The sequence below is a fragment of the Salvia hispanica genome, chromosome 6 (assembly GCF_029641045.1).
Source record: "Salvia hispanica isolate PSC_SH4W2 chromosome 6, Shi_PSC_v1, whole genome shotgun sequence".
Classification (NCBI taxonomy): domain Eukaryota; kingdom Viridiplantae; phylum Streptophyta; class Magnoliopsida; order Lamiales; family Lamiaceae; genus Salvia; species Salvia hispanica.
Window position 1 is genome coordinate 27,546,634 of NC_142697.1, and position 17,402 is coordinate 27,564,035.

At 37.4% G+C, this 17,402-nt stretch overlaps 1 non-coding gene and 1 pseudogene across 3 annotated transcripts; both read left to right on the top strand.

Moving 5' to 3' along the window:
• Positions 1-129: 129 nt before the first annotated feature.
• Positions 130-3,626, top strand: LOC125205840 (nuclear pore complex protein NUP50A pseudogene; annotated as a pseudogene). 2 transcript variants are annotated; one of them, XR_016132924.1, is made up of 2 exons: positions 130-308; positions 1,965-3,626. The product of XR_016132924.1 is annotated as a nuclear pore complex protein NUP50A pseudogene, transcript variant X2 (transcript). The 2 variants fall into 2 exon arrangements; XR_016132923.1 differs by having other exon boundaries at positions 133-308; positions 1,905-3,626.
• Positions 3,627-15,702: 12,076 nt separating this feature from the next.
• Positions 15,703-15,838, top strand: LOC125208684 (small nucleolar RNA Z247). Its single transcript, XR_007174167.1, has one exon. It is a non-coding gene; the product is annotated as a small nucleolar RNA Z247 (small nucleolar RNA).
• The last annotated feature ends 1,564 nt before the right edge of the window (positions 15,839-17,402 follow it).

Genomic DNA, 17,402 nt, shown 5'->3' on the forward strand with positions numbered 1-17,402 from the left:
TTTCAAAATAGATTATGTTTTCGTACTCTTTGAATGTGGTGCAAACTTTTGAGCCAAGAAATTAATTCAAACTACAGTTTTTTAAAACACACACCGATAAATAGAAAATGAGATTACTATATAAAAAAGTAACAGAAAATGGTAATTGAAGGAAAAAAGAATAATAAAAGGGGGAAGTATTGCTTGATTGTTGCCCGCTCTCTCTCTCTTGCAAGCACGCGTTGTTCTAGGGTTTTAGCAGATCCGCACAAAATTCAAAAGCCAAGCAATTGAGGTTTGAATCGAGCATAGCCGAGCCCGTATCAGAGGTATGTATTTCCAATTTCTGCCGCATGCATCTATCCGGTTCCATTTCATTTTTCGTTTGTCAATTTTGTGGTGGCTCAGCTCTCTTTTTTATCGAATTCTTTATATGTCGATTGGGCGCGTAAATGGATTTGATTTTGTGAAATTAGGTTTTTCTCATGTTGTATTTGCGCGAGTGTGGTCTGGCACCTCGATTAAACTCAAAGATGGCGGAAAGCTGAAATTATGTTCGGATGTGTTCGGTGTCTGTGTGTTTTGTTTATCCTTTTCTTTTTTGTTGAATTGGAGATGTGAAGTTAGTATTTTTCATATTGGGGAAACGAAACTGTAAGATATATGCGATACATTAGCACCTTCTCAAGCAGGAGGAACGAATTGATTTGAATGTGAAATTTTCGTTGATAGCTCTGATTGATGCTGAAATGGACCGATATTGATTTTTTTTCAATTGTCTGAATATGGACAGATTTCTGAGTGATCTACCTTCTTCTATGCAGAAATCATTGTTTTGCATTTTGTTGATTATTTTGATACAATTAGGGTGTCTAGCGTGCTGGTTATGTTGTGGTTTTGGCCCATATATTCCTCGTTGAGTGTCTGACTCAAGTATTCTGGGTATGCAAGAACATGGTTCTTTAAGAATTTGCAATCTGTATCTTTCTTTGTAGTCCGCGTTTTTTCATGTATGGGTTTGGATATCTCTACTGATTTATATCCCAATAAGTTTAGTAGTAGCATAATTGATATTATATCAGAAATATTGATGTTTGCATATTGCATTTTACATTTATGATCAGCCATCCCATAGCTTCTTTTGTAGAGAAAACATAGGTTGCACACACAAAATGAAAATGTACCGCATAAGTTATTAAAGTATTTGGAGATAGAGCATGTAGATACAGGGGATAAAACTGTAGTAGATATGGTTAGACACCACCATATGGTTAGATGTATATTCCATAACTTCTGTAATTGGTATAGTTTTCTGGTGGGGTTTGGGGAAAAATTGGAAAAAAACTTCTTGTTATCCTTTGAGAGTTTGCTGAACAACCTGAAGTATGTGCTGATACCTTCTTGTCTTCTCTTGCCACTTCTCTCTCTTTCTCACCCACAAAATGCACTAACACACGTGCAGCCCAGGACACACTGCGTTTTGTACTCCATAGACTGGTTGTCGTGGGATTATCTGTTATATCCAACTGAAAAGTGAAAACAAATGGCTTCTCTTCGAAATTATGCCACCCCACCTGCCCTAAGTTAAAATTTTATTAGCCTTGTCTGGAACATCCAACATGGTTTCTAGCAGTCATCTTAGGAGCAATATCTGATTATTGAAAAAAAATACTAACACATAGCTTTGACAGATAATAGTAAAATCTGTAGTAATGCATTATTTTCTCATTTTGTGAATCTATTTATTAACTTTGCAATTATCAGTTAGAAACCTTTGGCATCATTAATTTGATTCATAAATTTATTTAGTATTTGAATACCCTAAGATGGAAGGGAGGTATGTGTATTTTGGCCTCTTGTACTTAGGAGGGGCTGGCCATATTATTCAAATGTGTCAGCTTAGGTTTTGGTATGGTTGCATGCAGGGACTGCTGTGTTCCAGTGGACTGAATAAAAACATCACTCTGGTTTTTATTTTTTACTAGCGATGGGAGATGCAGAAAACCTTCAGCCGTCTAAAAAGAGAGCTGCTGGAGTCCAACTATCTCGTGAAAACCCTGGACTGGATGACGATGGACCAGAACAAGAGGCAGGAACTTTTAAGAAAGCAAGTGATGATGTTTTGGCGCGAAGAAGAATAGTGAAAGTACGTCGCCCACAAGCGTCAACTCCAGCTGCCCCTCCTCCAACTGCTTCTAATCCTTTTGCTGCCATCCGGTTGGTTCCTCCTACTGCTATGTCCCCAGCTGCCCCTGCACAGGTAGAGGCACACAGTGGTCAGAGTAAGGACACTGACCAAATTGATGAAAGCAAATCTGACAATAGAGTTGATGAACAGTCAAAAGAAGAATCTACCAAAGATGGAAAGACTGATGTCAATGATGACAATTCTAAACAGCCTGAAGACAAGGTTGATGACTCCAAAGCTCAACCAGATGATAAAAATGCCAATGTTGTTGACCAAGAGAAGGATAACTCTGTGGCAGAGGAAGTTGTGGAAGGTGGGAATTCTGGAGATGGGGCTACAAAGTCTACAGAAGCTGATACTGTTGAGGCACAAACAGGGAAGGATGTAAAAGGTGATGGAGATGAAAAGGGTAACTCTGTGGCAGAGGAAGTTGTGGAAGGTGCGAATTCTGGAGATGGGGCGACAAAGTCTACAGAAGCTGATACTATTGAGGCACAAGCAGGGAACAATGTAAAAGGTGATGGAGATGAAAAGGAGAAAGAGAATGAGGCAGCTGCAGAAAAGAATGAAGAAACTGCCCCATTTAGCTCATTTCGACAACTATCAAGTACCCAAAATGCTTTCTCTGGTCTGACTGGAACAGGGTTTTCTGGTACCTCATTCTCCTTTGGATCGATAACTACGGATGGTACTGCCCCGAAGATTGACAGTACCACCTTCAGTTTTGGTGTTTCTAATAATGGAAGCTCTTCTATCTTCGGTAGTGCTGGGGCAAGTACCATCACTAAGAGCGAGGGAACCAAATTTCCCCCCAAACAGGAGGTCCCTCTTGAAACCGGAGAAGAAAACGAAAATGCTGTTTTCACTGCTGATTCTATCCTTTTTGAATATATGGATGGAGCTTGGAAGGAAAGGGGGAAGGGGGAACTGAAGGTCAATGTATCCACCACAGGGACAGGAAAAGCCAGACTTGTTATGAGGGCTCGAGGAAATTATCGGTTAATTCTGAATGCTAGCCTTTTCCCAGACATGAAGCTTGCAAATATGGACAAGAAAGGCATCACTTTTGCGTGCGTGAACAGTGCTGGTGAAGGGAAAGACACACTTGCAACATTTGCCTTGAAATTCAAGGATCCTTCCATAGTTGAAGATTTCCGAGCAGAAGTCACCAAGCACAAGTCAACCGCACCAGTCGCACTCAGAACCCCAGAAAATTCTCCCAAGGCTGATGAATGATGAGCATCTTATTCCGTAAAACGCCCTCTCCCACTAGGTGACATTTAAAATGAGAGTTTTTGGGTCGTTTATGCGTCGTTAGTCTCTTGAAAATCATGTTTTTGGGTTAATGTACTTGGTTGGGCTCACTGATTATGCTGTTTGTTCTTCTAGAGACTTAATAGTGATAATTTCCCACATTCTATTGAACTCCTTTATATGATGAGATAACGTTTTGCTACTACTCTTAGTTGTGATTATTTGCATGGTTACCTTTGTCCTTACTTTTTAGAGCTATTAGTTGCATTTTACTATGAAAATGAAAACATCAGAATTTGAAGACTTGAAATTCTCTGTGAGATGATATATAAACTATCATGGTTACTCCTTGTAATGATACTTTATTGATTTTCAATTAATAAATTAACTATTTGGAAAGTTCAATACAAAAAAAAAGTTTGTGAAACAAAATGCTTAAAATTTATTTCTTTATTCTTTACAGGGAGCCGTATTACAGATCTTCATAAAAAAAATTGAATGTAGTGAAAAAATATATGAATTTTTAATATAAAATCAATTTCATACGATCAAGTATTCTACCAAAATTATATTCTATGTGGCGTGTCCAATGATAATTTCGAATGATGTACATATGCAGTGATTAAATTAATATTGAAATGACAAGTCAACTTATCAAACCGATTGTTTGTTTAAACCCTTTATATAATATAAAAACATTGTTTTACAATTTCCGATCTCGAATTATCATAACGTTACAATCTTCTGAACAAGTATCCAAACACTCATCAAACTCAGATCTCAAATTAAATGACCAATTATGAGTTGTTCATAACGTTACAATCTTCTGAACAAGTATCCAAACACTCATCAAACTCAGGATCATCATCTGTCCACAAAAAATCAATACTTTTACACAATAAATCAAAAATATTTTCATGTAAAAAAATACTCTATATTTTATATTTTTATAATAATACCTGATGTGAAATCTTTGCATCTAGATTTTGCACATCCATTTGTACATTTGAAATCCATTTCTTCGATTTGTTTGATGTTAGTATAACATTTCTTCAAGCACTCAGCGACACAAACTGGACCCCTCGAAAAGAGGTTACATTTGATAACACATTTTCCTATACATAAATCAGAAGTCTTTGCCTCAACTCTTGCTAGAAGAAACATTATCAATATTAGCCCTACATAAATTTTGAAATTCATTTTAATTTTCTCTATCTCTATTTTCACTAATTTTGTAGGTAACTTTGTCACGCTCTCTATTCTATCTCTATGCCATTGAGCTTATATAGAGGTTTTGTCGTTTTGATATCAAACAATTGATTTATTTTGATTTTGCTACTAATTAAGATTTTGACATTGATATAATTTTGATTATTTATTTATGAAAAAAGGATATCAATTCTTTTGTACTCCTAAAGTTTTGAGACGTTCCTAACTCTCCGGTTTATTCAGCTGTATTTATTGTACAATTTATCTCAATTAAACCTTTTTTGTAAATTAATCGATTGGATAAGAGATGTGGTTTGATTTGTTAAGTATATTGGACAATATGACTAATTAAAATTAACACTTATATAAATTTAGGCAAAATGCATTTTTTTCATCAAAATACATTTGATGTTAGTTTTAAATTTTAATGTATGTTTTTAAGAGGACGTATCTCACTTTTATACCCTGTCAAATGTAAAAGAGGGTGGGAAAAATGGTTAACCAATTGTGAATTTGGCTTAATTTCACATTTTTAGTAGTTTTTAACCCCTATTTAGAGATTTCCTTCTCCAAGTATAAACCACTTTGAAATAGAAAACATAATTAGGGTTCTCTTTTATTTTGTTTTATTTTAATATTTTGAGCGTTTAAGATGGAACAAGAGGCAATAAGAACCAATTATTCAAGATCTTACTACCTTCATCTTCATCTTCATCTTCATCTCCATCTCATGATATTCACATTTTTTTTCCAGCTTGTCCAAAAAATCCGCTAATTACAGAGGTACAAAACATTGCAGCTGGAAAAGTGGAGAACTATTAGTAGTAATATATAAGTAATTTAGAATGTAAACAATCAACAAAAATTAATGAAAAAGACATTATATTATATTTAAAATTATTACAGAAACAATAATATATATAAATATTAAACAAAAAAAATACATATTAAGATGTTTTCAATCGATCCTAAAACAATAAATATGAGTCTTACAACTCTCAAGTCAAAGAAAATTTCCAATATAAAACTAAAAACAATTACTCCCTCCGTCCCGCTTTAGCAGTCCCATTAACTTTTCTGCCATCTTTTTGTAAAAATGATAAAAAAATAGTTAAAGAGGAGAAATGGTAAATTAAGAGAGAGAATAATATAGAGAAGAGTCTTATCTACATTATTGTCTCTCTTACTTTACTATTTCTCCACTCTAACTATTTTTTATCATTTTTATAAAAAAAGAGCAGAACAGTCAATGAGACTGCTAAAGCGGGACGGATGGAGTACTATGTATTGTATATCAATACATTAAAAATGAATTACATAGTACCAGACATGTAACAAGAGTCGGCTAGCCAAATTTAATAAATCAACGCAAACAACATTATACGATAATAAACATAAAATAAAACATCAAAAAATACTTTGACCAAAAAAATGAATTTTGCCTAGTTTTATACACGAATCAAATCAAACTGTCTATCTTATCGAATCGGTAGTCAACGTATACCTTTTTCGCAAATTATTTGTACTATATAAGTACTACTTTTTTGACTTGTGCATAAATTTATTTATAAGTCAATAGTACTTTTTAGGTCGAATTTATATCTACCGACCTAAGAAATTTATGCACAAATCAAATTTCTGTATATCTTATCTAATCGATAGTCAATCGACCTAAAAAGTATTTTTGACTTAGTGCAAAAATTTCTTCAATAAGTTAATATAAAAACTATATAAAGTTATAAACCTCATCATCACATAGAAAGAGAAATTGAGAGATAAAATACATATAAATCAATAAAAATATAGATGGACAAAACTAGAATGAGTTCGAAAATTTACATAGCGGCCAAAATATAATAATGATAATGATTTTTCTAGCAAGAGTTGAATCTCTTCCAACTTCATGTGCAAGCGATTAAATGTAGGAATCATATATGCATATGACTGACTGCTTATAGTAGAATGTAAGTATACCACAAATTTAAGAGATTGATTTCCATTTTCCAACGTACAAATTTGTGTGCAATTTCTAAGTGTAAAAAATTTGTGTAGGTAATATTTGAAAACTACAATCCATTTTTTTGACATATTAATTATATAGGTTTTTAAACTGGCCCTACATAAAAATGAGATTTGCCCTTTTTTAAGTACCTGAATTTGAAATAATATTACTACAGGTGTTTGAAAAATTATTAATCACATTTCATATCATTCTTAATTTTATTTTAAATTTTCCCCCCTAATACATTGAAGGGATAATTGACTTATACCACTAAACAACACATTACACCTGCACGTTATTTTATTTACAATTTATACCATTATACTACATTACTAATGATGTTGAGACCACTCTCTAATAAAAACACTACTGACACTATTATTTATCTCATTATCTCTTACTTTATCAATTATATATTAAACTCGCTATGAACTAAAGTTTATACTTTTCAGGGACAAATGGTATATAAAATTAAATGAACAATATACATTAAGACATTATAGGTCAACTTCATCCACCATTATGAGTTGAAGAGTCAAACTATAGGTTAATTAGAAAGAGATTTTTAATAAGTGCAATTGTTGAGTACTACTAATAAATGCAATTTGCCTACTTGTGTAAACTAATATAAGCATTTATAACAGGAAAAATTTCTCTAAAAAATGATACTATAAAACATGTTATAAAACCCCATCATATATAGAGAAACGTGGGATACAAATTAGTTAAAATGGAAATGGAGAAAACAAGAATGAGTTCGAAAATTTACGTTGGGGTGATGATGATAATGATTCTCTTTCTAGCAAGAGTTGGGGCACAACCTCCCGCTGTTCTCGACTGTGAATTGCAATGTATGTTCGATTGTAGGGAAAATCCTCAATGTTTTACTGAATGCATCGATAAATGTCATGAAACAATCCCCATGAAGATTGATTCTCAATCTCTAAATGAATGTGCAAATTCTAAGTGCAAAAAACTGGCATCAAGTAATATTCTAAAAATGTAAATGGTTTTTTTGGCATATTGTAAAGCATGCTCTCTTAAGCACGCTTGTTGAAGTCGATCATGAAGGAAAGCCATCCACTGGGCTACATGAACCATATAGCACAAGATAAAATCAAGTGGTCCTGCCCAAGGTTGTCTGCCCAGCTGCCAGAAAGATATGTAGGATTGGATAAGGATTCAACCTTGTTACTGCCTGTCAGAATGCATATTTGTTCTTTAGCTGGACTAGGGTTTCGCAGCTATGATTCTAGATCCTTCTCTAGAGTAGTATATATTCATTGTATTATTTGATACTCTGCCATACACGAAAAACTTCCAGTATCCTTCGTTTCTCTCATGTTTATCTACAAAGCTTTCATGTATCACAACAGTAAAATCCTTGGACCTACTTCTATCTCTTGTCTCTCTCTTAAAATGGCTGACATCCCTTTCACCCAGCCACAAAATCAGCTACAAATCACCCCTCTTTTTCCCCATTCACACCTTATCTCCCTCAAGCTTTCTGATGATAATTTTCTCATGTGGCGCCAACAAGTTTTGGATACAGCTCGAGGCTATGGTCTTGAACCTTTTCATGATGGTTCAGTCCCTATCCTTCCCCAGCTCAGTCCTGATACCTCTACTTCTTCTCTGCAGCCAAATCCAACATTCATTGCCTGGCACAGGCAAGACCAGCTCTTGTCTTCTTGGCTTTTGTCTTCTCTCACTGAGAGCTCCATGATCCTTGTCGTTGGACTTTCTTCTAGCAAGGAAATTTGGGAGGCCCTCACCACTAATTATGCTAGCCAAAGGAAGGCTAAGGTTATGTAGTATAAGCTTCTTCTTCAGACCTTCTAAAAGAACTCACTCCCTATGAAGGATTATCTCAGCAAGATTAAGTCCTACTGTGACTTTCTCGGCTCTGTGATTCACTTGGATTTTACATGAATTTAGAGGGTAGTTTTACTTGGTTTTGATCATATATTGTGTACTTTGAGACATGGTTATAGCTACTTCTCTATTATGTTGGTATTTTGACCATTTTGTGAAGAATGTGTAGAAAAATGTGCAAAATATGTGGATGTGCAGCTGCTCAATGTTCTAGACAGCTTATCTAGACATTTTGAAGTCCGATTCGCATGTAATACATACCATTCTCTTCGTCTTCGAAAGAGCTTCGCGTGGATATCTTAAACGTCTCAATCGGAGTTCGGTAGAAGAAGTTATGGCCGTTTTACCAAGACTGCGCAGTGCAGTGACATAGCTGGCGACCCGCCAGGTTCGCATGCAAACGAACCTGGCGACCCGCCAGCAATCCACGAAAAAAACGCCGTAAGCAGCTGGCGACTCGCCAGCTTCGACGCACACCCAACCTGGCGACCCGCCAGCTTCGTCGGACAGCTTATTTCGGGCCCAAAGTCAACCCTAGGTATATATATGCCTAGGAAACGCCTCCAAACACAACTTACACGCCTCCTACCCCAAAAATACCACTTTTTCACCTAGGAAGAAGAGAAGAACGAGCAGAGGACGAGTATTCATCGCAAGATTGAAGACGAAGCCTCCAATCCGCCTAATCCAATTCTAGGAGTTTCTACTTTTAGTTTTATTCTTGTTTAAACAATGTTTTTGAATATTTCTTTAACTTTTGCGATGAACATGAGTAGCTAAATCCTTCGTAGAATTCTACGGGGGAGATACAATGATTCTTATGTTTAATTGATTTCCTTTTTCTATGCCTTGGCTCATGTGGTCATTTTGATTTCTTCTGTGCTTATACATTTATTTGACTGATCACCTTATAAATGCATGTGGATTTTACTACAAGAACTGAGAAGTGAGTAGTTTAATTTGAAAGAGAAGAAATTGACGTCTTTGCCAATATAATCGAGAGATTTGAGCCTTTGAATGAAGCTAAGTATCTTAGGACCTATTAGGAGTTGTTACCTTAGTTCTAGGAAGGAGACTTCGGTTCTAGGTAGCAATCTACAAATTATATGCTTTGAGAAAAGATATAGTTTAGTGATAGCTTAATAACCCTTGAGACCCTTTGTTGGCATAGTTAGGAAGTTAGTTGAGCATAGGATAGTTGTTATCGATCCCGTAGGATTCTACCCTTCTCATCTTTAATCTACATCCGTTTTCTTATTTGCTTTTAGTTCTCTAGTTGTTTTTAATTGTTTTTACCTTGCTTTCAAATAGATTTAGAAAAACCAAAATTCCGATCCATCTAGATAGTAGTTGAGGTTGGTTCGTGGTAATTAGGTTGACACTCATTGTCTCTGTGGATACGATACTCTTTGCTTACTATTTGCTACATTAGCCCCATACACTTGTGGGTATACTTGTGTTAAAAATAAGTTGAGTCAAGTTTTTGGCGCCGTTGCCGGGGACAATTTTGTGTTACTATAGCCTAATATCGTGATAAAAATTAAGATTACTAATTTAGATTTTACTTGCTTTTTTTTTTCTTTTCTTTTTGAGTTATTCTCACTTTTGTGTTTTTCTTTTCAGGTTGTATGCTCACTCGCTCTAAGGGGCAACCATTAGAGTTATTCGATCCTGAGATCGAAGCATCCAACCGAAGGAGAAACGCTCAGAGAAGGCTCAACCAAAGGCGATCACTTTCGCCTCTTAAGGGAGAACCGCCTGCTCCTGTTACTGTAACAATGGCGGACAACAAAGAGAACAATGTACCACATCCAGATCCGATAGTCCAACAACTCCAATTACAACTTGCAGATGTGGTGAAACAACTGAAAGAAAAAGAGGAACAACAAGCCATGGTGCCAGTGCAAAACATGTACGCTTACAGAGGGGTAGAGGACTCACCAATTGGCAACGATGGGATCGATGCCAATCATTTTGAGCTCAAGCCAGGATTGCTGAATATGGCTGAGGCTAATGCTTTCGCGGGGAAGGCCAATGAAGATCCCAACAAGCATCTTACTAAGTTTATTCAGATCAGTAACACGGTGAAGCTTAATGGGGTGAGAGATGAACAAATCAGATTAAGGCTATTTCCATTTTCCTTGAGAGATGATGCTAGAGACTGGTACAACAGCATGGGGTCAGGATCTGTTAAAACGTGGGATGCCATGGTAGACTTATTTTTGGAGAAGTATTTCCCACCCAGGGAAGTTCTAAGGAGGCAAGCAGAGATAATTCAGTTTAAGATGAAGCCTCATGAGACAATCCGAGAAGCATGGGCTAGATTCAAGACACTGCTGAAAAGATGCCCCAAACATGGTCTAAGTCCGGGACACCAAGTCATAACTTTTTATAGGGGATGCACTCCAGAGGCAATGCGTGAACTGAATTGGAGCGCCGGAGGAGCATTACTTCAATTAGGAGAGAATGATGCCATGCAAGTGATTGAGAGAGTAGCTTCCACTGATGAAGGATGGAATAATGAAAGAAACAAGTCATACAGGGTGTCCTCTGCTACAGAAGATGATAGAATAGATAGAATGTCAAAGCAGCTTGATCTCTTGACCACACAATTGAGAATTATGGAGATGAGACAGTCAGGGCCAGCTATCCAAGGAGGAGTTGAAGGTGTCAACTATGTGCACCAAGGAGGAAATAACATGAACTTCAACAACTATCGCCCCAACCAAGGGGGTGGTAACTATAACCACTATGGTAACAAGGTGCATCCCAATCTCTCCTATGGGAATCCCAACAATGCTCTGCAACCACCGTCAGGATTCACAGTGTCTAATGGGATGGTAGAACAGCAGAAAAAGCCTACTACTGAAGACATCTTGGCAGCGTTCATGAATCAGACTACCAAGTACATGGAGAAAACTGACAAGTACATGGAGAGCACTAGTCAAAGGTTGGGGAAGGTTGAAAACGACGTGCAAAGCTTGAATATGCATATGAAGAGCATTGATACTCAGATTAGTCAAATTTCTCAAGCTGTAGGTGTCCAACATCAGCCAGGGCAATTCCCAGCACAGACCATAAATAATCCCAAAGACTGCAAAGCCATACACTTGAGATGTGGTAAGCTATGAAGGACCTTCCATGCCTGTAGAGGAAAAGAAGAGTACTCCGGAGGAAGATGTCAGAGCAGAAGAGAATTCCAAGAGAAATAATAAGGTGGAAATTCTGACCAAGAAAGATGCGATGCCAGAAAATTTGTCCTCTCCCCCCATTCCTATGACAGTTAGAGTGCCCTTCCCATTTGCGGTGAAGAAGAAGAAGTTGGATGAGCAATTCTCCAAATTTCTCGATATTTTTAGGAAGGTGCACATTAATATACCATTGGTGGAAGCTCTGCAAGAGATGCCTACGTATTCAAAGTTCCTAAAAGATGTACTCTCTAAGAAGAAGAAGTGGAATGATTATGAGACGGTGAACATATCTGAAAACTGTAGTGCGATAATTCAAAAGAAGCTACCTGCCAAGCTTAATGATCCTGGGAGTTTCAATATCTCATGCGTCATTGGAAATGACAGACAGACAAAGGCACTGTGTGATCTGGGGGCGAGCATAAATTTGATGCCATTTTCATTTTTCAGAAAGATGAAGATCGGCACTCTCAAGCCGACTACAATCACACTGCAGATGGCAGATAGATCAGTCATCTATCCTAAAGGAATTGTTGAGGATGTTCTGGTGAAGGTACACGACTTCATATTTCCCGTCGATTTTGTAGTGTTGGATATGGAGGAAGACATGAATGTGCCGCTTATCCTAGGGCGCCCATTCCTAGCAACGGGAAAAGCATTGATAGATATAGCAAAGGGAGAGCTCACTCTTCGTATGGGCAACAAACGACACATTTTGTCTATCTATAATGCTATGAAGAGTCGTGAAGATGAGGAACTTGTTATGAAGATGGAGTGCAAAGCGGTGCATGTTGTAGAGGTCCAAAAGACACAAGCAATTGAGTCCACATTGGGGGATTTTTCATTGCCGCGGTGGATGTTTGGTTCATGTGGTGGATCAATTTCTAAAGAAGAGACCGCATCAAATCCTAAAGTGAAGGAGAAGAAAACAAAAGCTGCAAATACACCCAAAGTGGAAACCAAAATTTGTGATGGAGCTTTGAAAACTACTTGGTGGAAGAAGAGATTGGCTAGATCATATGCTTCCAAGATTGATAGAAAATCCAACACCACCATTTATGGCGTGACATGATGCAGCTCATGGAGGACGTCGAGCCAACGACGATAACCAAAGGCACTGTAGGGGAGGTAACCCCTAGTAGGTAACTTTTAATTTTGTTTTTGGTGTGTTATTTTTGTTGGTTGCTTACCATGTAAGTCTTCCTTCTCCACCAACTTTTCAAACTTATTCTTTGCTTAGCTTTGAATAAGTTTGGGGGGATGATATGGTGGATAGGGACACTAACGAGGTACGTATCTTATTGCTTTTTGTTGCTTTATGTTTTAGGATAGAATTATTTTTGTTAGAACTCCATGAATTTTTGCTTTGATTGGTTGGGATTTATTGAAAAAATATTTGAAATTGAATTGAAAAATTTGGTAGTAATTTGGGTGAAGACTAGTCGTCTATGATAAAAGAACCTTCCACTTTGAGCTATCACTTGACCATTGACTTAAGAGTTTGAGTAATAGGATGCATAAGTAACGAATTGCTTGTTTGCCTTGATTCATGCTATTTGCCCAGTGAGACTTTAGCTTTTAATTCTTTCATGTGTGATTTATCATCAATTGTGTATGTGTTTCTAGAACTTGCTCCTTGTCTTCTTGAGTTTACATAGTGACCTTAAAGATAGGGGAAGATGTTAGGCCATTGTTGTTAGCCTCATTTTTACCTAAACACTAACCTTATTATATAATAATACCCTTGATAGCCAAGTTTGAGCCTATTGCCTTTTCTTTTGTCAAGCTAATCAAGTGGGTTGGGAATCCTAGACTCTAGAATTGTTGAGCTATGAAAAGAAGAATTTGGAGAGTTTAGTTGTTGAAAGAAATTGGTCGTGTTTAGCTTATCAAGTTGAAAGTTGGTTGTACTTAGAAAAAAAAATGGAAAAGAATGAAGAGAAAAAAAAAGAAGAGAAAAAAAAAAAAGAAAAAATATTGTATATAGAGAATAATTTGAGGTCTTTGGAAGTTGGGAAGAAATTAGACAAAGTCTAGTTATTGTGGAAAAGTGTTTTGGCAAATGGTTGAAGTTAAAAGTTGATTGTTGTAATTTCTTGGGATTTTATCTTATTGGGAATTTAGCCACTTTAGCCAAATATTACCCTACCTACCAAAGAGCCTACATTATAACCTAAGCAAAAGACCTTTCGGACTCTAGATTTATTGTCACACGAAGTAGAGGAGAGGTTAGACATTGAGCAAGCCTATGGTAAACCATGCATTTTTGATTGATTTGAGTGTTACTTTATATCTTATACACTTTGAGTGAGGTGATTATACACATATATATACATCTCGAGTGAAGCATGAATTCAAGGTGATATACGAGTTAGTAGTAAAAGTGCATTCGACGGCTTAACTTAATGGAATTTGTATTGTGATATGCTCCTTTATTACGTATTAATTGAGACGATGATGATGTCTAAAACTCTTTTGAATCCAAGTTTCTTCTAGTTCTTTTTCTTCATTGCTCGAGGACTAGCAATTGTTTAAGTTTGGGGGAGTTGATTCACTTGGATTTTACATGAATTTAGAGGGTAGTTTTACTTGGTTTTGATCATATATTGTGTACTTTGAGACATGGTTATAGCTACTTCTCTATTATGTTGGTATTTTGACCATTTTGTGAAGAATGTGTAGAAAAATGTGCAAAATATGTGGATGTGCAGCTGCTCAATGTTCTAGACAGCTTATCTAGACATTTTGAAGTCCGATTCGCATGTAATATATACCATTCTCTTCGTCTTCGAAAGAGCTTCGCGTGGATATCTTAAACGTCTCAATCGGAGTTCGGTAGAAGAAGTTATGGCCGTTTTACCAAGACTGCGCAGTGCAGTGACATAGCTGGCGACCCGCCAGGTTCGCATGCAAACGAACCTGGCGACCCGCCAGCAATCCACGAAAAAAACGCCGTAAGCAGCTGGCGACTCGCCAGCTTCGACGCACACCCAACCTGGCGACCCGCCAGCTTCGTCGGACAGCTTATTTCGGGCCCAAAGTCAACCCTAGGTATATATATGCCTAGGAAACGCCTCCAAACACAACTTACACGCCTCCTACCCCAAAAATACCACTTTTTCACCTAGGAAGAAGAGAAGAACGAGCAGAGGACGAGTATTCATCGCAAGATTGAAGACGAAGCCTCCAATCCGCCCAATCCAATTCTAGGAGTTTCTACTTTTAGTTTTATTCTTGTTTAAACAATGTTTTTGAATATTTCTTTAACTTTTGCGATGAACATGAGTAGCTAAATCCTTCGTAGAGTTCTACGGGGGAGATACAATGATTCTTATGTTTAATTGATTTCCTTTTTCTATGCCTTGGCTCATGTGGTCATTTTGATTTCTTCTGTGCTTATACATTTATTTGACTGATCACCTTATAAATGCATGTGGATTTTACTACAAGAACTGAGAAGTGAGTAGTTTAATTTGAAAGAGAAGAAATTGACGTCTTTGCCAATATAATCGAGAGATTTGAGCCTTTGAATGAAGCTAAGTATCTTAGGAGCTATTAGGAGTTGTTACCTTAGTTCTAGGAAGGAGACTTCGGTTCTAGGTAGCAATCTACAAATTATATGCTTTGAGAAAAGATATAGTTTAGTGATAGCTTAATAACCCTTGAGACCCTTTGTTGGCATAGTTAGGAAGTTAGTTGAGCATAGGATAGTTGTTATCGATCCCGTAGGATTCTACCCTTCTCATCTTTAATCTACATCCGTTTTCTTATTTGCTTTTAGTTCTCTAGTTGTTTTTAATTGTTTTTACCTTGCTTTCAAATAGATTTAGAAAAACCAAAATTCCGATTCATCTAGATAGTAGTTGAGGTTGGTTCGTGGTAATTAGGTTGACACTCATTGTCTCTGTGGATACGATACTCTTTGCTTACTATTTGCTACATTAGCCCCATACACTTGTGGGTATACTTGTGTTAAAAATAAGTTGAGTCACTCTGCCGGCTACCGCATTCTCGAAGAAGACCATATCCTCCACATTCTCTCTGGTGTTGGCTCAGAATATGATTCGATCATGGTCACCATCTCTTCCAGTGCTGATCGCTGGACAGTTGGTGATGTTGCCTCACTCCTGCTCAGCTTTGAGTCGCGTTTGAAATCTGTCAAGAGTAACTCTATCAACATTGATGGCTCTCAACCTTCTGCTAACTTGGTTCAACCAACCCCCCAGCGCAGCAGAGATACTTCTTCCAGAGTGAACTACTCGCATGGTCGAAATGATGGTAATTGTGGTGGTTTTCGTGGCAGAGGTGGTCGAGGTGGTCGTTTCGGCAACCGCCTGATTTGTCAGCTTTGCCAAAAGCCCGGCCACTCAGCCGATTGTTGTTGGTCTCGTTTCGATCAAAATATTGGACAGCCTCTCACCAATCTCTCCGTAATCACCCTCCTTTGGCGCTCCACCAGCAGCCTGCTGCCCACATTGCTCAAGGTCGTGGTATACTCTCCACTCCTGTTCAATCGGAGTGCTACTTTGATGCATCCTCACCATCGTCTTGGTATCCTGACTCCGGTGCCACACACCATGTCTCCAACGACTTAGCCAATCTCAACAGTGGTTCAAAGTATGGTGGAGATAAATCTCTGCAGCTTGGTGATGGTAATTGTGTTGCAATTTCTCATATTGGTAACTCTCATTTCTACCCATCTTCTGAATCTTGCTCTTGCTCCTTATTACTCCATAACCTCCTGCACGTTCTACAGATTACTAAAAATCTTTTAAGTGTGTCCAAATTTGCTCTTGACAATGGTGTGTTTTTTGAATTCCATCCTACATTCTGTCTTGTTAAGGATCAGGTCACCAAGCTCCCAATCCTCAAGGGCACCCTTGATCGTGGGTTATATCGCTTCCTCCTTCATCGTTCCTCCAGTCCAGTTGCTTCCTGTTCTTCTCCTACAATCAAATGCAAGCCTTCTTCAGCCTTTGCTGCTTGCTCCCGCCCCTCACCAGAAGTTGATCCAGCTGATCCAGCCATATTTTATTCCTCTACATCTTCTACTGTTCTTAGTCTAGATTTATGGCATAGGAGACTTGGCCATTGTGCCTTAGACACTGTTGTCAAGGCACTTCAAAGCTGTAAAATTCCATTCCAATCAATGAAATCCACTGTTTTATGCACTCCATGCTCTATATCTAAAAGTCACAGACTGCCATACTCCCCTTCTAACACTCAATACACCGCTCCATTGTAACTTGTTCACAGTGATTTATGGGGTCCTTCGCCAGTTACATCTAGAAATGGATTCAAGTATTATACTCCCTCTGTCCCATGCTACTCACACCTTTCATTTTAGGCCGTAAATTTGAGATTGATTTTTTTGTGTAATTAAATTAGAATTTTAAGTGTAATGAGACGTCACTTAATAAAGGACCTCTTAACTTAAGCTAACATATTAATTATATGCATTAATTCTAACTTAAACTATAAATAATGTAAGGAGTTTGTGACGTTCCGAAATGTAAAAGTGCAAGTAACATGGGATGAAGGGAGTATTACTTTTATTGATCATTTAGTAGATACACATGGCTGTATTTGTTGAAAGGCAAAGGGGAAGTGCATTCTGTTTTCAAACATTTCAAAGCCTTAGTTGAAAACCAGTTTAATCTCAAAATAAAAGCATTACAGAGTGATTGGGGGGGAGAATATCGAAGCC